Raw genomic sequence first — 23831 nt, forward strand, 5'->3', positions numbered from 1 at the left:
TATACAGAACACTACACTCAACAACTGCATAATATACATTCTTTTCAAGTATACATGGAAAACATTTTTAAGTGAAAGTATGTTTGGCCATAAAACAAGTCTCAGCTAATTTCAGAGATTTAAAATCATATGGGGTGTGTATCTCTGACAATAGTGAAAATAAGCTAGATGTTAATAGAAGGAAAACTAGAAAGGTCCCTAAGAGTTTACAATTTAAGCTACATACTTATCAATAACTCAAGGATCAGAAAGAAATTACAAGAGAAATTAGAAAATATTTTTTAAGTTTATTTATTTATTGAGAGAAAGAGAGAGAGCACAAGTAGGGGAGGAGCAGAGAGAGAGAGAGAGAGAGAGAGAGAGAGAGAGAGAGCAATCCCAAGCAGGCTCTGCACTGTCAGTGAACAGCCCAATGCCAGGCTCGAACTCATGAACTGAACCATGAGATGATGACCTGGGCTGATATCAAGAGTCGGACGCTTAATCAACAGAGCCACTGAGGAGCCCCTAGAAAATATTTTGAGGGAAATTATAAAAACAACATACTAATACTTCTGGGCTGCTGTTTAGGCCATGGTTAGAGAAAACAGTGTAGCCCCAGATGCATGTATTAGAAAACAATCCTCAAAATCAATTATCTAAATTTTCCAGAGCAAGTAGTTAGAAAATAGCAAATTAAATGCAAGGAAAATGGAAGGACATAATGATAAAGGTAACAACAGAGATTAATAAAGTTGAAAACAAATCTGCAATAAAGAGCATCAAATAATTTACATTTGGGACGCCTGGCTGGCTGTCATTAGAGCATGTGGCTTTTGGTCCCGGAGTTGTGAGTTCAGGCCCCACATTGAGGTTAGAGTTCACATAAAATTTTTTTAAATTATATTTATGAGTCCCCTAGCAAAGCTAATTTAGAATAAAAATAGGATACCAGGAACAAATTTGAGCATTACTACAGACCTCACCTATTAGAAAGGTAGTAGAAGAACATGATAAATAATATGGCAGTGAATTTGAATATTTAAGTAAAATAGACAAATTTCTAGAAAAACACAATTTACAAAAATTGACACGAGGTAAATAAACATATATATAAAGTATCTTAACTATATTGAAGAAATCAAATCTGTAGTTAAAAACCTTCCTACAGGGGTTCCTGGGTGGCTCAGTCAGTTAAGCGTCCGACTTCGGCTCAGGTCGTGGTATCGCGTTTTGTGGGGTCCAGCCCGCGTCGGGCTCTGTGCTGACGGCTTGCTCGGAGCCTGGAGCCTGCTTCGGATTCTGTATCTCTCTCTCTCTCTCTGACCCTCCCCTGCTCATGCTGTCTCTCTCTCTCTCAGAAATAAATAAAAACATTTAAAATAATAATAATAAATGATAATGATAATAATAATAACCTTCCTACAATGAAAATTTAAGCCCAGGTGGCTTCCTTGGTGAATATACCAGCCATTTAAAGAAGAAACAATACCAATCATAACCTCTTTCAGAAAATAGTTGAAGACACATTTCTCAGCTGGTATTATGAGATCATGTAACCTTAATCCCCAAATCTGACAAGGACCTTACAACAAAGGAAAATTAATTACCCTCTGATCTTTCTCAGGGTTTATTCCAGGAATAAAAGGTAGGGCCAACAGCTAAAAATCAGTCATTGTCATGACACCTGTGTGGCTCAGTCAGTTGAGCCTCCAACTTCAGCTCAGGTCATGGTCTCGTGGTTGGCAGGTTTAAACCCCAAATCAGGCTTTGTGATGGCAGCGCAGAGACTGTTTTAGATTCTCTGCCTCCCTCATTATCTGCTCCTCCACCATGTGTACTCTCTCTCTCTCTCTTAAAATTAAACACTAAAAAAATCTTTAATAAAATAAAGTCACTGTAACTCAGTATATCAGTAAAATGAAGAAGAAAATTACATAAAACATCAATACAGAGAAGGCATTTGCTAAAATTCAATCCCACTCACAATAAACAGATAGCAAAAATTGTTTTTACATCTTAAAATTTTAGACTTCAAGAAAACTTAAAAAATAGTGCAGAGTTCCCTATTCTCTTACCTACCTATATTCTTATGGTAATCTTACATAATCATAGTGTAAATCAGGAAATTAATGTTAGTACAATATGATCAATTAATTTATAGTTTTTCTAGTTTTTTTTTTCAAGTTTTCCCATTAATGTCCTTTTCTGATTCAGGATCCAATCCAAGATCCCACTTTTTCTTTACTTGTCATATCCACTGATTTTACTCCAACTAGAAAAAATTCCTTGATCATTATTTTTCATGACCTTAGTACTTCCAAAGAGTATTACAAAACGATGTTGTGCCAGAAGGTAACTTTTTAATATGACAAAGAATATGCTTCTTAAATCTACAGCACACTTCACACCCAAGAAGATGGCTATAATCAAAAAAGTGGGAAATAACAAGTGTTGATAAAGACATGGGGAACTTGAAACCCTCACATATTGCTGGTGGGATGTAAAATATTTCAGCCACAGTGGAAAGCAGGTTGGTGATTCCCCAAACACATACACACCAGCTTGATGGTTAAACACAGAATTCCATTCCTATGTATATACTGAAAAGAATTGAAAACAGGGACTCAAATAAATCCTTTGACATGAATGTCCATAGCAGCACTATTCACAATAGCCAAAAAATTGAAGACAACTCTAATGTCCATCAACAGAAGACTGTCCATCAACATTGTGGTATATGTACACAATGGAATATTATTTCACATAAAAAGAAATGAAGTACCAATACATGCTTCATGGATGAATCTTAAAGCTGTCATGCTAAAAGAAAGAAGTTAAAACAAAAGAAAACATTGTATGATTTCATTTAGTATATGAAATATTTAGAACCGGTAAATCTAGGGATACCTGGGTGGCTCAGTTGGTTAAATCTCTGGCTCCTGATCTCAGCTCAAGTCATGATCTCGTGGTTCATGAGTTCAAGCCCTGCTTCAGACTCTGTGCTGACAGTGTGGAGCCTGTTTGGGATTCTCATTCTCCTCTGTCTGCCTCTCCCCTGTTCATGCACTCTCTCTCTCAAAATGAATAAACCTAAAAAACAACAACAGGTAAATCCATAGAAACAGAAAGTAGATTGATAATTGCCAGAAACAAGGGTTTTGGGGTAATGGGGAGTAATTGCTTAAAGGGGACAAAATTTTATTTTGTAGTCTTGGAAATGTTTTGGAAGTAGATAGAGGTGGTGGTTGTAAAATATTGTGAGTTACTAAATATCACTAAATTGTTCTGTTGAAAGTAGTTAATTTTCTTATATGAATTTCATCTCAAAATTTAAAATTCTATGGCACACATCATACTTAATGGTGAAATGTTAAAAATGTTCCACTGAGATCAGAAGAAAGATACCCATTATCACCACTTCTATTTAACACTGTAGTAGAGGTCTTAGCCAGTGCAATAGTTATAAATAAGAAAAGGAAGGGAAAGAAGAAGAAAAAGAAGGGGCTGGGGAGCTGGTGGTGGGGAGGAAGGGAGGGGAGAAATAAAATGCATAAGGATCAGTAAGGGAGAAGTAAAAATTGTCATCTGCATAGATGGCCTTATTATGTACCTAGAAGATCTAAACAGATTTACAGATAAACTGTTACAATCTATGAGTGAATTTAGATACAATATCAAAATTTTTTTATTTATTGCATTTCTATCTAATTAGAAATTGAAGAAAAAGTAAAAAAACATCAAGGATGTAAACGTAAAGGAATAAAGATAACAAAACTGTGCAGAACCTTTACACAGAAAATTATAAAACTTTATTAAGGAATATTAAAGAAGATTTACTAAAATGAAAGGATATCTTAGGTTCATGGATTGAAATACTCATTATTTTTAAGAGAGCAGTTCTCCCTAACTTGATCTTTAGATTTAGTGCAATCACAATTAAAAATCCCAGCAGTTTTTGTTTTTGGGTTTGTTTCTTTGTTTTGTTTTTTAGGGACAGAGGGTGAAATTGGCAAGCCAATTATAGAATTTATAGAAAATACAAAAGGCCAGGAATGCCTAAGACCATCTTAAAAAATAAGAATGCAGCTGGAAGACTTAGACTGTGTAGTAAGAAGATAGTCTTGTACTGATATAAGATGTGAAAGGAGTGTCCAGAAACAGGCCACACATTTGTAGATGATTATGACAAGGTGACATTGCAGTACAGTTAGGGAAAGATGAGCCTTTTCAATAAATGAGGCTGGGTCAACTGAATATCCATTCAGGGGGAAAAAAATGCATCTTGGCTCCTAATTTAATGCCATGCATAAAAATCAAATCCGCATAGATTGTAGATCTAAATCTGAAAGATGAAACAATAAAGCTTCTAGAAATTGGAATAAGAAAATATATTCATGGGGTGCCTGGCTGGCTCAGTTGGTTAAATGTCCGGCTTCAGCTCGGGTCATGATCTCACAGTTCGTGGGTTCGAGCCCCGCATCAGGCTCTGTGCTGACAACTAGCTCAGAGCCTGGAGCCTGCTTCGGATTCTGTGACTCCCTCTCTCTCTGACCCTCCCCTGCTCATGCTGTCTCTATCCCTCTTTCAAAAATAAATAATTAAAAAAATATTTTTTAAAAAAAGAAAATATATTCATATCTTTATATCAGGCAAAATTTCTTTTTTTTTTTTGTAATGTTTGTTTGGTTGCTTGTTTTGAGAAAGACAGAGAGGGAGGGAGGGGCAGAGAGAGAGAGGGAGAGACAGAATCTCAAGCAAGCTCCATGCTGTCAGAACAGAGCCCCGAGAGGGGCTTAATCTCATAAACCATGAGATCATGACCTGAGCTAAAATCAAAGGCAACTGATGGAATGGGAGAAGATATTTGTAAATGACATATCAGATAAAGGGTTAGTATCCAAAATCTATAAAGAACTTACTAAACTCAACACCCAAGAAACAAATAATCCAGTGAAGAAATGGGCAAAAGACATGAATAGACACTTTTCCATGGAAGCATCCAGATGGCACATGAAAAGATATTCAATATCACTCATCATCAGTGAAATACAAATCAAATCCATACTGAGATACCACCTCACACTGGTCAGAATGGTTAACATTAACAACTTAGACAACAACAGATGTTGGTGAGAATGTGAAGAAAGGGGAACTCTTTTGCACCATTGGTGGGAACACAAACTGATGCAGCCACTCTGGAAAACAGTATGAAGTTTTCTCAAAAAAGTAAAAGTAGAACTACCCTATGGCCCAGGAATTGCACTACTATGGATTTATCCAAAGGATACAGGAGTGCTGATTTGAAGGGGCAAATGTACTCCAATGTTTATAGCAGCATTATCAATAGGAAAATTATGGAAAGAGCCCAAACGTCCATTGATGAATGGATAAAGAAGATGTGTATATATACACAATGGAATATTACTCAGCAATGAAAAAGAATGAAATCTTGCCATTTGCAACAACATGGATGGAACTAGAAGGTATCATGCTAAGCAAACTAAGTCAGTCAGAGAAAAACAAATGTTATATGATTTCACTCATATGTGGAATTTGAGAAACCAACATGTGAACATAGGGGAAGGGAAGGAAAAATAAGATAAAAACAGCGAGGGAGTCAAACCATAAGAGACTCTTAAGTACAGAGAAGAAATGGAGGGTTGCTGGAGAGGGGGTGAGTTGGGGAATGGGCCAAATGGGTGATGGACATTAGGGAGAGCTCTTTTTGGGTTGAGCCCTGGGTGTCATATGAAAGAGATGAATCACTAGGTTCTATGCCTGAAGCCAAGAAGACACTGTATGTTAACTAGCTTGAATTTAAATAGAAAGAAGAAAGAAAGAAGGAAAGGAAGGAAGGAAAGGAAGGAAGGAAGGAAGGAAGGAAAGAGTTAGACCCTTAACTGACTTAGCCAGCCAGTGGCTCCCAGACAAAATTTTTTAAACAGGACACAAAGAAGCACTAACCATAAAATAATAATAGACAAATTGGACTATATTTAATTTCATAACTTCTGTTTATCAAACACCATTAAGAGAGTAAAAATGCAAGTTATGGAATGAGAATAGATTTTTGCAATACATATAATTGCCAGAGGTCTAATATCCAAAATATACAAAGAACTGAAAATTTGTTTGAAACAATTGACAATTCAACAGAAAAAAAATAAAAAATAAAAAAGCAAATGTCTAGACCATAAAAGAGGATCTCCAAATGGCCAGGAAACTTGTAAACAAAAAAAGTGTTTATTCTCATTAGTCATCAGGGAAACAAAAACCCCACAGTAATTTACTGCACACCCACCAGAATACTCCAAATGCCACGCTTTGTCTCAGCTTGGCAGCTATGTAGTGGAATTGAGACTCTCAGGCACTGTTGTTGAGGGTGTAAACTGGTACAACCACTTTGGAATATGCTTTCGTGCTATGTATGAAAAGTGAATATAAGGACATCCAATAACCAGCTAGGTATACACGCAATGAAATGCACACATAGGCACCCAAGGTCATGTATGAGAATATGTATAGCAGCATTGCTTTTAAAAGACAAAAATTGGGATGAGGTGCCTGGGTGGTTCAGTCAGTTGAGCATCCCGCTTCAGCTCAGGTCATGATCTCATGGTTTGTGGGTTCGAGCCCCACGTTGGGCTCTGCTGTCAGCACAGAACCCACTTCGGATCTTCTGTCCCCCTTCCTCTCTGCCCCTCCCCTCCTCTATCTTAAAAGTAATAAACATTTAGGGGTATCTGGATGGCTCAGTCACTTAAGCTTCTGTCTTTGGCTCAGGCCCTGATCTCACAGTTTGTAAGTTCAAGCCCCACATCGGGTTCTGTGTTGACAGCCCAGAGCCTGGAGCCTGCTTTGGATTCTGTGTCTCCTCCTCTCTCTATCCCTCCCTTGCTCACGCTCTGTCTCTCTCAAAAATAATACACACTAAATAAGAATAATAATAAACATTTTTTAAAAAGACAAAAAATGAGAACAAGTCAAATATTCATAAATAGGAGAATGGATGTAATATGTGCATACTTGCTCAGTGGATTACTACACAGACGAATACAAATGAACTATGGGTATACCCAGATGGTCTCATAATGTTAAGGGAAAGAAACTGAGCATAGAAGAGTTTGTACTTTATGATTCCACTGATGTAAAGTTCAGACACACATCAAACTCATTGCCAACATTAGAAGTCAGAAGAATGGTCCTGTGAGGGATGGAAAATGGCTGACAAAGGGCACAAGGGGGCGTTCAGGGGTCTCTTCAGCTAATTTGTCCAAATGGCAGTTATAGGAGTGTGCTCGCTTTGTGGAGATTCATCAAGGTGCACATTTTCTATGTTTATGTTCAATACGTTTGTTTATTTTTTAGTGAATGTAGCTTACACACACCAATCTTCAGTAAGTCTGTAAATACAGATTTACAAAAAAACCCCACATCTTGTTGCCCTTTGCTTATGCTGACTGCAACTCTAACCTTGTTTGAAACCCCGTACCACTTCCCAGCTCTTTCGTGGAGTCTCCAGAGGGAAACCTCCCAGTATTTACAAAATAGCCTGTCAAACATTTCAACTTTTGCAAATACCAGAAAAGCTGTTGTATAGAGAGTCAAAATCCAAATCCAAGTTAGGGCTCAGTTGGGAGACCCTGCTGTCAAAAATAAGACCACGTACTATAATTAGTTTTCTGAATTTACCATCATTTTTTCCCCTTATATAAATCCACCGTATCCCCTTAAGCAGTTGTATAATAATCTCTTCTATAGCTTTACAGAATTTCTCATAACAAATCACCTTTTAAAGGGCATTTAAGTTATTTCCAACACTTGGTGTTTGTATAAAATCTCCCAGTGAATATTCTAGCACATACATCGTTTCCATTTGATTATTCTTTTTTCATTAGAAAAAATTATTTGAAATCAAATATTAAGTCAAAGAGTGCACAGGTGACTAAGGGTTTGGCTATATGTCACCATCTCATCTGCAGAAAAGTGTCAGCATTTACCCCACCACCCTGGCCAACACTGTCTACTTTCAGTCTTTATTCTTTGCCAAACCTAATGCATGAAAATAACATCTTGTCCGTTTAATTACCATTTCTGTGACTATCAGCAAGACTGAACATAGATTTAGTGGTCACTCATAGTTCTGTTGTGGAATCTCGCATTTTTAGTGAGGTCTACTTAGGAATTTTTAAAATTTTTGGAGTTTTTGTGTTTTGTTTTGTTTTGTTTTGTTTGCTTGTTTGTTTTACTTTAAGAGAGAAAGAAAGTGAGATGGGGAGGAACAGAGAGAGAAATGGAGAAAGAGAGAATCCCAAGCAGGCTCCACACTGCCAGTGCAGAGCCTGACGCAGGGCTTGAACTCATATACCGGGAGATCATGACCAGAGCCATAATCTAAAGTCAGATGCCCAACCAACCAAGCTACCCAAGCGCTCTACTTCTTATGAATTTTTAAGGAGTTGTTCATATATGACAAAGAGATTCATCATATTTCTATCACATATGAAGCAACTATTATTTCTCATTTAGCTTCATATTTTATTTTGTGCTCTGTCATATCACACAGAAAATTTTAATTGTTATAGGTGAAGTCTGTCCATTTTTTCCCTTGATTTCTTTAAAAAATTTTTTTAAATGCTTATTTTTGAGAGAGAGAGAGAGAGATTACAAGCATGGGAGGGGCAGAGAGAGAGGGAAAAACAGAATTCGGAGCAGGCTCCAGGCTCTGAGCTGTCAGCACAGAGCCTGTTGCGGAGCTCAAAGCCACAAACTGTGAGATCATGACCTGAGCTGAAGTTGAATCTTAACCAACCAAGCCACCAATGCACTCCTTCCTTTGATTTTTGTCTTTGGTATCAATGCCAAGAAACATTTTCCCGACCCCAAAGACAATAAAAGTTTTTCATCTGTTTTCCAAGCCAAGGTCACACTGCCCATAAACAGTAAAGCCAGAATTTGAACATGAGTTCCTCTTACTTCATACTGTGTGTGTGTGTGTGTGTGTGTGTGTGTGTGTGTGTAACTCCTTACTATACTGCTAGGAGTAAGAGCAAGTATCGCTGGATGTTAAGGATATAAGTTATCTTTAACTTATTTTTACTTACCTATATTTTCACACATCTGTACACTAAGCCATGATTATATAGTGGTTAAGAGCAGTGACTCAAGCCAGACAGCTTTGTTACTTTTTAGCCTCCTGAGTCCAGGAAACTTACCTCTGTGCCTTGATTTACTCATAAAATGGGGAGATGATAGTACCTATCTTGTAAAATTTTGTTCAAATTCAATGGATTAAGATGTATTAGAGCAGTGCCTGGTATGTCATAAATTAAACATAAGCTTTTGTTTTAATGAACGCACACCACTTATATAATAAAAACCAACTAAAGTTATTTTTAAAATGAGAATCTGCTGTTATTAGGGCAAGGAACTGAAAAGCCCATTAGCCCAGTTCCCTGGAGGGCCGTCCTGGGATTCCAGGACAAGCTACTCACTGCCCAAGGCCTCACACTCAGCTTGGTCAGATCAAGCCCCCAGGAGGACACAGCAGCCATAGACCCTGCCCCCAGCTCCGGCCCCTATTTGTTTCCAAGCATCAGAACTTTGTGATCCCAACTAGCTTTTTAGGTAAGGAACAAATATTCAGAGGACAAAAAGAAAAAGGGAAAATGTCTAATTCATTCTTCAGACATTTCCTGAGTGCCTGTTGAGTGTGATCTACCTGGCCAGGTAACTGCAGCCGTTTATGAGGATAGACTGTGTCTTAGTCACTTAAGGGACATTATCTCATGAAAACTTGCACGTGCGTGTGTGCACACACACACGAACACATGCACACACTCCTTAAGGCAGACACAACTGTATCCCCATCTTACAGAGAAAGAAACTAAAGGTAAATGACTTGGCCCAAATTCCCAAATGTAGTAAGTGGGAAGGCCAGGTTGTCCAGAGGTGGCTTGATCTCCACTACATTCTACTGATTCTTCTGTGCTGTTTCTCCTGAGGGTTCTCTGAGCCCTGAGCTCTGCTGAGTTTGAAGCAGTCATTGGAAAGATTATCTTCAAAGGAGAGACGTGTGTCTTATCAGCTCTTCCTGGTGATTGATCTCAATCTCTCTCTCTCTCTCTCTCTTTTCCTCTCCCTCTCTCCTCCCTTCCTCCTTCTCTTTCTTGGCCTTTGATACAAAGTACGTTATTTGGGAAGACACCAGGGCATCGAAGAAGGCCCAGCCGGGCAGACATTTGGAGGATGCAACAAGCTTCCCCTCAGTGTTGGGCAGTACACCCACACATGGGCACAGAGAAGGAAAGGGCTCCTGGTTGCCCTTCACCTGTCAGCCAGGCCAGGGGTCCTGACAAGGAAACCACCGTACTGATCTCTTCACAGCCAATCTAGGGATGCCTGGAACAGCCCGCCGATCACTCCTGCCAGGCCGGGCACGTGCATGCCGCAGCTTCCTCCATAGCCTGGCTTCACACATTCCTGGGTACCAGGGGCTCTGCTCCCAGCACCAGCCTCAGCAGCATCGAGCCAAGGAAGGGGGTGAAGGTCCTGGAAAGTGTGCTCAGTGTGAAAAGAGCTCTTATTGTGGTTTTCTCATCCACAATGAGGTGAGACAGCATCTTGTTTAGGCCTCTCCAACCCAAGCTACTCATGCCCACCCAGCCGCTCTCCTTTTCCTCCACTGGCCCAAGAGGAAAGCTGTTTTCAGATTTCTGGGAACCAAATATTCACAATGGGGGCTTTGAAATTCTGGAGTCTCACTCTATCCTAGAAGCCTGTTTTCTTCCCCAGATCCTTGGCTGCGGCACAGGAAGGTCTGAGGCAGAGGAAGAATGAGACAAGGTGACAGGTGCCTGCCAGGGGAACTTTAAGTCCAGGCAGTGGCCTGCCAGCCACGTCCAAAGCTCTGAGGTCATTTCTCCTGATACCAGAGACTTGGCGCCTGCTGGAACCCTTGGTGGATTAGAATGCCAGGAGTGCCCCGGATCTGACGCCTCACACCCTGGCGCCTGGTAACGAGACCTGCTGCCCTCTGCTCCTCAGAGCCCAGACCCTGTTGCAGGGGCAGAGGCCCCCAAGGCTGGGACAGTGGGGAGGGTGGTGAGTTGCCAAGACCCTGCCTGCACCCTGCAAGGTTGACCTTGGACTCGGACACCCAAATGTCAAGGCAAAGGACAGACCCCTTCTGAAGACCTCAGAAGCTCTGAAATGGAATCCAGTTTACAGCCCTTTAGTGTTGATGCTACCAGCAGTTGCTAGGAGACAGCAGGCATCACAGGTGCTGGCAGGAGGGGATCCCCAGAGCTCTGTGCAATGCCCGGCCCCTGGCAGCTGCCTGGGCTCTGCCCACAGCCTCGGGGCCAGAGGTCGCAGCCAGAAGCCAGTGGCTTTGCTGAGAAATCACTTACTTGGAGTATGCAGGCTATGCCTGGCAAACCTTGGAGAGGAGACCAGGGTGGCAGGGAGGACATCAGATCTGGACACTAAGCTGTGGGATCTTGATGCCTCCCTACCTGGCAAATCACATAACCTCTTTGAACTTGAGTTTTCTTCTCAATATAATGAGGATAATTAGACCTCCCAAAGGGTTTGTTAGAATTAAAAGAGAGAATGGCTGGAGAGGCTCAGTGAGTTACAAGGTGGGTTCAATGCCAGTCACTATCATCAAAAAATAGGGGCACCTGGGTGGCTCGGTCGGTTAAGCGTCTAACTTTGGCTCAAGTCATGATCTTACAGTTTGTGAGTTCAAGCCCTGCATTGGGCTCTGTGCTGACAGCTCACAGCCTGGAGTCTGCCACCCAGGCGCCCCCAAATTTGTTAGCAATTAATAAACAGTTTTAAAACAAAAAATAAAGGCGGATTGCTCTGGTTAAAATGATGTGGATCCTCCTTGATCCTTTGCAATATTGCTGAAGGGAATTCCAGGGAAGTCTGAACCAAAGGCCAGAGTCTGGAACCCTCTATAGAAGTAGGTGCATGGAGCAGGGGTCAGGAGGTAGCATGCCCAGGCCAGGCTGGGCTGCTAGCAAGTTCATAGATCATTTTATCTCTGTGTCCAGTTTCTTCTGAAAACTATGCATGAATGGCTCTCAGTGAGATGTGAAAACTCTTGTTGGGGGGAGAGGTTTGGTTTTGATTTATCACATTGATTGTTGAATGGTCCTTCCTCTGGCCTCTGGCTAAACCTTCAACCGCCCCTCCGAAAAGCCTTATAGGTGAAACAGTTGTTAATGATTCTGCTTAATAATCTATTTTATATACATTGTGTATGTTTACATATAAACACCAAGTATTTTTGCAGTTTTAACTGATACGGTGTTATCTGGGATTGCAATCCCTTTGTAAACCAAGGAAAGGTTTACAAAGGTAAACAAAGGTAATTGTTTTGTGCATTATTTTGTCAAGAGATTTCAGAAAATCAAACCCTTTGGGCAGAACAGCTTGTGGTGTTTGACTTACCAAAACATCACAGCATGAAACAATGTATTTATGATGATTCCATACACAAGTACAAGCATCTAGTTCATTAATTTTGCTCATGTAGTTGGGCCAGGGAATTTATATGTTCAAAAGCCCATTAACTGAGTTATTATAAAATACTTTTCTTTTGTATATGGAATGCACACAGGTCAGTTATGTATGTGTACATTTCAGATCAGTAAAAAGGGTTTTTACTAAATATTTTTACAATGTATTTGTTATTTTAAAAAAAAGCGGGGGGACTTTGAGAACTGTCTCAAATTGTTCGAGGAAACTAAGAGAAGGCACAGAGGTGTGGGGATGAGAGCTGAGAGCCAGTGCTGGTAGTAATATCACAGATACCTTTCCTGGTTGTTGGGAGGAATTCCAAAGCCTTCCTCCAAGACGCTGGGGCAGTGGAGCCAAATCCGATGCCCCCACCCTGGAGCTGCTCTCTGTCCGAGGCTCCCAATCCAAGTGGGATTTACCAGCTGAGAAAATCCCTTGCTAAACTGAGCTCACAACACTGGGAGTCTCCTGATTATATTCTCAGCGTTAATGGCTTCCAGTCGGTCATATCCATCAACCAGAACTGAGATATGATGGGGGACAGGCACCTCAGGCAGCATTGAAGGGCACTCATAAGGTTCTGGTTGCCAGGGAAACCCCAGAAGCTGGAGCTGGGAGCTCACAGGCTCAGAGGCACCCTATTAGGGCTCACACTCTAGGACAAAGGGTCTCAAAATTTAGTCCTTGGGGTACCTTGTGTTTCAGTCAATTTAGCATCCAACCTGAGCTCAGATCATGATCTTGCAGTTTGCTGAGTTCCAGCCCCACATTGTGCTCTGTGCTCTCAGTGCAGAGCCTGCTTTCGATCCTCTGTCCCCCTCTGTCTCTGCCCCTTCCCCACTTATGCTCTCTATCTCAAAAATAAATAAATGAAACAAATAAAAAAGAACAGCTTTCTTTAAATAAAAAAACAAACTGGTCCTCACATTGTGGCCTAAGGACCAATAACAAATATAAGGCCAACATGTGCATATAAATGTAGAAGATATCAAGGGTCTTCTTCAAAGGACTGTCCTTAAATTTGAAGTCATGACTTTCTATTGTTGGATCAACATTACCTTGTTTTATGAAATAATGGTGGTGATGGTAAAGGAGGTAGGACATTTTCATAAACACCCTTTTACATAAAGGCAAAAGAGTTAGAACCCTTTGATAACTCCTTCACTTATTTTCTCTCTCTTTCTTCTACTTCTTCTTCTTCATCTTCGTCTTCATCTTCGTCTTCTTCTTCCTTCTCTCTCTGTCTCTCCTTCTAAAACCTGAAAGTCTTGGAATGGAAGGAAACTACATGAAAACTGACAGATTCACTAAAATGGCGTAACAGCCATTGCCAGTAGCCATCTGTACCCAGCACTGTGAAGTCACACATAAAGGCATGGTTCCCTTTACCTGTGGAAACTTCACAAAGGACGTGATGGTTGAGCTTAGTCTTGAAAATTCAGGGGCTGCTTGCCAGGGGATAGATGGATGGTCAGGGAAGGGGCAAGCTAGTTGGAAGAGGAGACATGACCGGAGGTACCCTGGAGAGCCACCTGTTTGAGATGTTGCCATCAGAGTGTCTTGTCCAAGAGGGGCCGTGTCAGGCCATGAAGCCGAAGCAGTCCCTGGAAGCCAGGTAACAGCAGGCCTTGAGGGGCAAGCTACAACCCATGGATTCCAGTCTCTGAATTGACGTCCTCAGCATCCGTTACAGTCTAAGATTTGAAATTCCATATTGAACAAAGGCAGGAGGGTGAGTCAGGGGGCAACCTGCTGGTGGGACAGACACCATTCCAGGGGAACAAGGAATCTCCCTTCAGAAACTCCTTGTGCAGGATGTAAGCAGGCCTTCCCCGGGCCACTGGCAGTCCGTTGGGGGTGGGGTCTGAGCCACTGGATTCCCCAAAATGACAAGAGATCTGTTATGCAGGCCACCTCCCAGAGACAAAAAGCAGCAAGTTTTGCTGAGAATGATGGTGCCCACACTCTGTCAGCAGAGAAATGTGCCCACTACACACCGCGTAGCCGGCCATGCTCTCAGTCTGGCAACTCAGGGGGCTCTAGGGGATTCCCTACAGGAGGAAAATGTGACTTACATTTATTTGTTCAATTTAATTTTGTTCTGAGCCTCTATTGTGCTAAGTAGCAGAAATGTCAGGTCAACTTGGGGCACTCACCTCTTTCTGTAGGGTTGCCCCTAATTTCTGGGGGGGGGTTACCTATGACTTATTGAGAGCCCAGAATCCTGTCTGTCTGGGGGCCAGCCCTCCTCAGGGCTTTTAGCCTAAGGTCTCTCTCCATAGTGGGATCATTTCGCTGCTCCTCACTGCTGGAAGCTGCCTGTGGCCCCGGCGTTTTCTTGGTGTTTTGCCGTGGCCCCAAGAGCCCTTCCTGGAAAGGGTCCCCCTAGGAACCACCAATGTCCGCTTCAAGGCTTTCCCTCTATGCTCTCCCCTCCCACCATCCCTGGGGGAGGGGTGTTCATCTTACTCCTCCCGTGCCCCCTCCAGCTTTAGTCAGCTTCTCCTCTCTGTGTGTCTGAAGGCACAGGCTTTTGGATCTCAACAGCCAGGAAAAGAATATTTATTCCTCCGCTTTCATCACATCCTTTCCCGGAGGCATCCAGCAAGTCTGGGCTTCACTGCCTGAATATGGCAACAGCAGCCACGGGTGGGTCTGGATTCCTCTCTGTTGAGGCCCTGGGATCCTTTGGATTGTTCTGTGCCAGATATCTGCTTCTTCATTTGGTTCCCTCCCCAATTACTAATACAAAACAAAACGGCCACAAGCTCTCCTGCTCTGCAGCTGTCCTCGCCTAGCATGAGCTCTGGAAGGTCATCGGTGGTCTCTGCCTGAGGCCTCGCTGCCCCCAAGATGTTCTGCCGTGGATGTAGGGCACAGCAGACAGACCACGGTCATGGGCACGGCCAGTGTATTGGGGTAACTGGGAAATAGGAAATGTCCAGGTCCCTGGTCGTCCCTCTGGCTCTCTCAGTCCAGGGCTCAGAGATGTTGTTTTCTTGGCCACTATCTGGTTTCTGTGCCTTGGATAATAGATCACAAATGGGGAAAGGCTGTCCTGCTCATAGTTATTGCTAAAAATGAAGGGATGCTTCAGGCCCATTTTTCACATTAAAAAAAGTTTCCTACCACCACCAACCAACTTCTTATCCTCCAGTGAGCTGTCAGTTCCAACCTAACAGCCTTTTTGTCCTCCTGACTTTTCTTTCAATCCAAATTCCAGAAACAGGAGTTGCCTTTCTTGGAGATTTAAGAGTTTGTGGTTGGGACACCCTGGTGGCTCAGTGGGTTGAGCATCTTACCCTCAGTTTCTGCTCAGGTCATGATCCAGGGTGGTGGGATAGAGCTGACAGCATGGAGCCTGCTTAGGATTCTTTCTCTCCCCCTCTCCCCCTCTCCTCTGCTCGTGTTCTCTCTCTCTCTCTCTAAAAAAGCTACAAAAATTTTTTAAAAAGATTTTGTGGTTAAGAGACTGGGTTCTGTTTTTACCACTTAGCGCCTGATAGCTTTGGAGAGGTACCTTTTGTAACCTGAGCCTCATCAGTACACTGGGAATGCTAATACACCTCTCTCAAGGAACTGCTGTGAGGATTAGATGAGTGAATAAGGAGAGGTGCTTAGCCCTGTGGCACAGTCAGGTCTCAGTACAATTTGGCCCAAAACATTATGTGACCAAATTATTACTTTCCTGTGGCTCTTGGAACTGATGGGGAAACCAGCATCAGGGATTCAAGATTTTAAACTAAAGACAATGCTCATGGAGGAAGTGAGAAAGGGAAATGCTCAAGATGTCAGACCACATGATAGCATCTCAACTATAAACAGCAGCAGAGCTAGCAAATACCCCCATCCTGCAAAACAAGGCACCCCTTCCTTTACGTCACTTGAAGGATAAATACAGCTTCACCCCCTCCCCCATGTTTGTGCCAGCAGAGAGGAAACCAGGAGCACCTGGTGGGTGCCAACCGCTCTGCCCCATCTGTGCTTACAGTTGCCCCACAGCCTGCCTTCAGCAGCTCAGGGGCTGGGGTCCCCACCATGGGCTTCTGAATCCCCACTTTGGCAGGCTCCTGGATAATCCTGCAGTGTGGACTTCCAGGATGGAGTACTTGGACAAGGGAGAAGCAGAAAACATCTTTGTTTTCTGCCGAGGAAGCATCCCTCGGCATTCCAGAGCTGGACGCATCCTCTGGAGTCCAGTGCCTCTGCTCTCTCTCTACCTTGTTCAGACAGCCGGCTTCTTAGCCACTCATGACTAATTATCATCACTCATGTTTATTCTGAGCATTTATTACACATGTGGTGCTTTTCTGAATACTGGTCACTCCTCATACCAGCACACCAAGGCACCTGAGACTTCCTCCAAAACTCTGTCCCAGAGGCCTTACAGGAAGACTCTATTGATCTCTGAGAAGCTGGCAGAGGAGGTCAGGCCACAAATATCTATTGAGCACTTACTATGTATCAGACCTTGTTCTGAAAAAGACATACTGTTGCACTGCTGCCTTTAGACAACTAACTTCAAATGGATGAAGGTGAACAAAGGGGAAGTACAGGGTGCCGCTGGGAAGTCAACCTCCTCCAAGGTCCCCAGGGCCAGAGCCCAGGCCAGTCACTGAGCAACTGTCTGGTCAATTGCTCCATCTTCTTGACCACTGTTTCACATTACCATGTGTGCACCCCTTCCCTCTGGTGGGTGGATGGTTGAGTGACTTCATGGTGAAAGGGTTGGGAATGGGTTCTGGAGGGTGTCCAGGCTGTGAGCTCATCAAGGCCAAGGAAATATCTTACACCAGCATCTTAGTGCCCAGTAGAGGACATTCAGGAATAAATGCAGCACAGCAAAGGAAATCATTAACAAAATGAAAAGGCAATCTACTGAATGAAAGCAAATATTTTCAAATCATATCTCCAATAAGGGGTTAATATCCAAAATATATAGAGAACTCCTACAACTCAATAGCAAAAAGCAATCAATTAAGAATGGACAGAAGAGGGGCGCCTGGGTGGCTTAGTCGGTTAAGCGTCCGACTTTCGCTTAGGTCATGATCTCGAGGTTCGTGCGTTCGAGCCCCGCGTCGGGCTCTGTGCTGACTGCCAGCTCGGAGCCTGGAACCTGTTTCAGAGTCTGTGACTCCCTCTCTCTCTGACCCTCCCCTGCTCACGCTGTCTCTCTCTCTCCTAGAAATAAATAAAACATTTAAAAAAAAAAAAAGGGAAGAAGTGAACTAACACTTAAAAAAAAAAAAAAAGAATGGACAGAAGATTTCAATGACATTTTTCCAAAGAAGACATCCAGATGACCAAGAGGTACATGAAAATATCCTCAACATCACTAATCACCAGGCCAATGGAAATCAAGACCACGGTAAGGAATCACCTTGCATTTGTTAGAATGGCTATTATCAAAAAGATAAGAAAGAAGTGTTGGTGAGAATGCAGAGAAAAGGGAACCCTTGTGCACTGCTGGTGGGAATGTAAATTGCTGAAGCCACTATGGAGGTTCCTCAAAAAATTAAAAATAGAAAAACCATAGTATCCAGCAATTCCATTTCTGGGTATTTATCCAAAGAAAACAAAACATTACCTCAAAAAGATATCTGCACCCCATGTACAGTGCAGCATTATTTATAACAGCCAAGACATGGGAACAACCTAAGCGTCTATGGATAGATGAATAGACAAAAAATATTATAGGGGTGCTTTTGTGGCTCAGTAGGCTGAACATCCAACTTCAGCTCAGGTCATGATCTCACGGTTCATGGGTTCAAGCCCCTCATCAGGCTCTATACTGACAGCTCAGAGTCTGGAGCCTGCTTTGGATTCTGTGTCTCCCTCTCTCTCTGTCCCTCCCCTACTCATGCTCTGTCTCTGTCTCTCTCTCAAAAGTAAATAAATATTTAAAAAATTAAAAAAGAAAATTATACACATAATTCCATTCATGTTGTGACAAATGGTGAGTTTTCATCTTTATGACTGAATAATACTTCATTTTATATGTATATAATGAAATAATATATAATTATATATAACGAAGTATTATTCAGTCATAAAAAAGAATGAAAACTTACCATTTGTCGCAACATGAATAGATCTTGAGAGCATTACGCTAAGTGAAATAAGCCACACAAAGAAGGACAAATACTGTATTATCTCACTTGTATGTGGAATTTTAAACAAAACAAAACAAAATCTCATACACACAGATACATAAAACATATTAGTAGTTGCCAGATGCAGGGGTGGGGTGTGGGCAAAATGAGTGAAGGACATCAACAGGTACAAACTGCCAATCAGAAAATAAAAAAGTCACAGGGATGTAATGTACAGCTGGTAACTGCAGTTAATAATATGTGTTGCATATTGAAAAGTTACTAAGGGAGTAGACGTTAAAAATTCTCATGATAGGACTCTAGATGTTGGCAAGGATGTGGAGAAATGGGCACCCTCCTACACTGTTGGGGGCAATGTAAACTGGTGCAGCCCCTCTGGAAAACAGTGTGGAGGTTCCTCAGGAAACTAACAATAGAACTCCCCTATGACCCAGCAATAGCACTGCTAGGAATTTACCCAAGGGATACAGGAGTGCTGATGCATAGGAGCACATGTACCACAATGTTCATAGCAGCACTCTCAACAAAAGACAAATCATGGAAAGAGCCTAAGTGTCCATCAATGGACGAATGGATCAAGAAGATGTGGTTTATCTATACAATGGAATACTACATGGCAATGAGAAAGAATGAAATCTGGCCATGTGTAGCAACATGGATGGAACCTGAAGATGTTATGCTGAGCGAAATAAGTCTGGCAGAGGACAGATGCCATATGTTTGCACGTATAGGAGGATTAGGAGGAACTTAACAGAGGGCCATGGGTGAGAAGAAGGGGAAAAATAGTGGGGGAGAGGGAGGGAGGCAAACCATGAGAGAGTCTTGAATGCCAAGAACAAAGTGAGGGCTGATGGGGGGAGGGGGAGGGGAAGGGAGGTGATGGGCATGGAGGAGGGCACGTGTGAGGATGAGCATTGGGTGTTATATGGAAACCAACTTGACAATAAACTATTACAACATTAAAAAAATAAAATATTCTTATGATAACAAAAAACCATTTTGTAGCTACCTCCAGTGACAGATGCTAACTAGACTTATTGGGGTGATCATTTCACAATGTATACAAATATTGAATCATTATGCTATACACCTGAAATTCTTATAATGTTATGTATCAATTACATCTCAAAGAAAAAAACACCATGAAATGATGAAATAAAAAAGGAATAAATGTGGAGTGAACTAACACAGGAAGGAACAACAGAGTAGATGAAGGCTTCATCACTACCTCCTGTAAAGCAATATTTTAGGGCACTGGAGCTATTTGCCATTCTTCCCTGTCTGGTGTCTGCTTCAGTGCTTGGCTCATGGTAAGCACCCAATAATATTTGTACAGTGAAGACATGGATACATACCTGGACAAGTATATCTGTCATAGTGTACAGTATAGTATGTGCTCTCTAAATATTTGACAGATAAATTAATGAATGAAATTATTACCAATATGCCTACCACTTAGGAAACAACCAAAGTAATTTTTACCAGCATCTTCCATTAATGTTTACTGGTAAGAGATTTTCTTTTTTTTTTTTTTTAATGTTTATGTTTATTTGAGAGCAAAAGAGACAGTGCACAAGCAGGGAAAGGACAGAGAGAGAGGGAGACACAGAATCTGAAGCAGGCTCCAGGCTCCAAGCTGTCAACACAGAACTTGACACGGGACTCAAACTCATGAAGCGTGAGATCATGTCCTGAGCTGAAGTCGGATGCTTAACCAACTGAGTCCCCAGATGCCCAGGTAATAGATTTTCTGTAACTACACAACTGTTTACTCACTTTTCTGGAATTTCTTAGCAAGTTAAAAAAAAAAAAAAACAATCCATGGAGAGGAAAGGGGGGCTAAATTTAAATCTAAAATGTTCTCTATGTGAGCATCCAAGTAGACTAAGAAGTCTTTCAGTTGCCTCCTGGTGGGGCTCAAGCTGCCACAGGGTGAGGCGGGGGGACCAGGGTGGAGGAGATAGTTCACTGGGCCAGACAGCACAGCACAGCTGCCTCAGCCATATTCTCTCTGGAGATGGACTTTTTGCAACATCATTATTCAGTTTCCATACGATTTTACAAGATGCAAGGTAAATATTAGTACAAGTACTTCTTTGCAAAAAGTAGTCATTTAATTTGATGAAATATGGTTCACAGTGATGGATGATGTTTGGACAAGCCGACTTCTACAAAGTCAACATTTATGAGACTCAGAGCAGGTTCCTCTGCTAAATAAAGCCATCCTGCCTCTGCTTAGCTTGAACCCCCATCAAAGTCAGAGACAGAAAGGGGAGAGAGGCCCATCCATAAGCAGCTTGGAGTTGAAAAACCAAGGCTGAGAGCAGACTCAGTTACTCCTGCCCCAGTAACCTTGGGGGCTTTCCCATTGCCCATCCAGCTCTCCACAGTGGTCGCTCCAGACTTCATGCTCATTGCCAGTCACTCTTCTTGCTCTCCACCTCATGTAAAGGCTAAGCAGGGAAAGATCTTTCTTTGCCACGCTCCTCAGGAAGCTCTTCCTTCCTACTCCTCCTTCCTCTCTGGCTAGGGATATCTGCTTTAAAGAAGAAAAAACAACTCAAAAAGATCAGGAAAGGTATGGAAGTACAGTGGGAGAGGTCCTTGCTTTCTACTCCACCTGTTCAGGGAAAGGAGAGAGAGGGATGCAATGTTGCTGCTCACCACTCTCTCCCAGGTGCATCTGGCACCAGCATCAGGCCGGAGACCAGGTCAGGGAACACCATTCGGCTACTCATGGAGCAAAGTCTGAGTGGTTCTCACCCACCTCCTCTACTCTGTCCCAACCCAACAGAACCTCCCCAGCTTGTTTGCCTCCCAGGAGTGCCTCAGTGAAGACCTGAATGCTCCCCTGACAGACTGTCGTCTTTTCCCCTCTCTGGCCCCCTCCACCGCTGTCAGTTTCTCTCTGCCCATGTACAGTCTGTACGATTTCTTAAAAATCAGCTTCATTAGAGCCTAAGTGTCCATCAACGGATGGTTTATCTATACCATGGAATACTACATGGCAATGAGAAACAATGAAATCTGGCCATGTGTAGCAACATGGATGGACCCTGAGGGGGTTATGCTGAGCGAAATAAGTCAGGCAGAGAAGGACAAATATCATATGTTTGCACGTATAGGAGGATTAGGAGGAACTTAACAGAGGACCATGGGGGAGAAGAAGGGGGGAAATGGTGGGGGAAAGGGAGAGAGGCAAACCATGAGAGACTCTTGAATGCTGACAAAAACTGAGAACTGATGGATGTAGGGGGGAGGGGGGATGGGCATGGAGGAGGGCACTCGTGGGGATGAGCACTGGGTGTTATGTGGAAACTAATTTGACAATAAACTATTTGTAAAAAAAAAAAAATCAGCTTCATTAAGGGGGACGTGAGTGCCTCAGTTGGTTAAGTGTCTGACTCTGGATCTCAGCTCAGCTCTTGATTTCAGGGTCAAGCCGCTCATTGGGCTTTGCACTGAGCATGAAGCCTACTTTAAAAAAGAAAATCAGCTTTACAGTTTACATTAGAATTTACCCTTTTTAAGTATATAGCCTGTTTGTTTTTCAGTTTAATTTTACTAATATTTTCTTCTCTATTTAGTTTACTCCTGATTCATACAATTTGTTGTCAAAAATAGCAACTCCTGGGGTGCCTGGGTGGGTCAGTCAGTTATGCATCCAACTCTTGGTTTCCGCTCAGGTAATGATCTCATGGTCGTGGGATCGAGCCTCGTGTCAGACTCTGCACTGACAGCACGGAGCCTGCTTGGGATTCTTTCTTTCCCTCCTCTCTGCCCCTCCCCTGCTCACGTGCACATGCATGTATGCACTCTCTCAAAATAAATAAACATTTAAAAAAAGAGCAACTCCAACCTTACTATGCCTTTGATTTTCTCTTAAGTGTTTCTTTTTTTTTTTTTAATTCAAGTAGAGCTGACATACGTTACACTAGTTTCAGGTGTACAACATGTGATTGGACAAGTCTACACATTATACTGTGCTCACCACAAGCCTAGCTGCCATCTGTCACCATATGACACCATCCCAATACCAGTGACTATATTCCCTGTGCTGTACCTTTCATTCCCATGTTTTAATCATTCCACAACTAGAGACCTGCTTTGATAGATATACGTGGTATGTAATCACCACTACAATCACATTGTATAGAATGTTTCAACACCCCAAAGTCCCCTCCTGTCCCTGCGGTCCTGCTCTGCCCTCACTCCTGGGCCCTGGTGACTGCTGACCTTCTTTCAGTCCCCGTCATCCTGCCTTTTCAAAGTTTCTTATATGGGGAATTATGCAGAGCTTAAGAGTTTTGTGACACTTTCTTATCCTAATGCTTTTGAGGTTCATCCATGTTGTTTCATCTATCAGTAGTTCTTTCTTTTTTATTGCTGAATATGGATTGATTTTAATTTGCTTATCCCTTCACCAGCTGAGGACATTTGAGTGGCTTCTAGTCTGGGGCTATGAATGAAGCCACTACGAACATTTGTGTACAACCTGTACTTTTTTTATTTAGCATCTTTCTTTTAAATTACATTTGTTAAATGAAAACTATTTAAAAAATGTTTAGAGAATATGAACAGACACTTCTCCAAAGAGGACATCCAGATGGCCAACAGACACATGAAATGATGCTNTAGTGTATAAAAAAATGTTTAGAGAGAGATAGAGTGTGTGGGGAGAGAGGGGCAGAGGGAGAGACAGAGAAGATCTTAGGCAGGCTCCATACTCAGTAAAGAGCCCAGTGCAGGGCTTGAGCCCACAACCCTGGGATCATGACCTGAGTTGAAATCAAGAGTTGGACAATCAACCAACTGAGCCACCCAGGCGCCCCGAAAATTATTTTAAAGTGAAACTTTCTATCAGTACCATAAATGGAAAGCCTTTATAGTCTACCATAAACCAAGCAGGTAAAAATATTAAAATGGAAAACAAAATGTCATTAAATTCTAGCTAGATCCTATTGCTTATAATGTTTAGATTCCCTACAATTAAAGCCAGGAATGAGGATTTTTTTCACAAGTGATTTATTAAGGAAGGAATCTTGGTGAAGGGGGAGGGAAAAAGAGGCTAAGCAAAAGTGTGGGTTCAGCTGAAGGCTAGCCTCAGCCTGCTCCTGTGGTGAGGTCTGGAACATGAATGGTACCACACACTTGAACCATCTAGACATATGAATGCTTTTGTATCCTGCATTAGTCAGTCATTGC

At 42.2% G+C, this 23831-nt stretch overlaps 1 long non-coding RNA gene across 1 annotated transcript; it reads left to right on the forward strand.

Annotated features, from left to right (window-relative positions):
* The first annotated feature begins 17774 nt into the window (after nucleotides 1-17774).
* On the forward strand, nucleotides 17775-22436 carry LOC144221045 (uncharacterized). Its single transcript, XR_013331940.1, has 3 exons — nucleotides 17775-17881; nucleotides 20182-20364; nucleotides 22313-22436. It is a non-coding gene; the product is annotated as an uncharacterized LOC144221045 (long non-coding RNA).
* The last annotated feature ends 1395 nt before the right edge of the window (nucleotides 22437-23831 follow it).

The sequence above is a fragment of the Crocuta crocuta genome, unplaced genomic scaffold (assembly GCF_008692635.1).
Source record: "Crocuta crocuta isolate KB4526 unplaced genomic scaffold, BGI_CrCroc_1.0 scaffold124, whole genome shotgun sequence".
Lineage (NCBI taxonomy): Eukaryota > Metazoa > Chordata > Mammalia > Carnivora > Hyaenidae > Crocuta > Crocuta crocuta.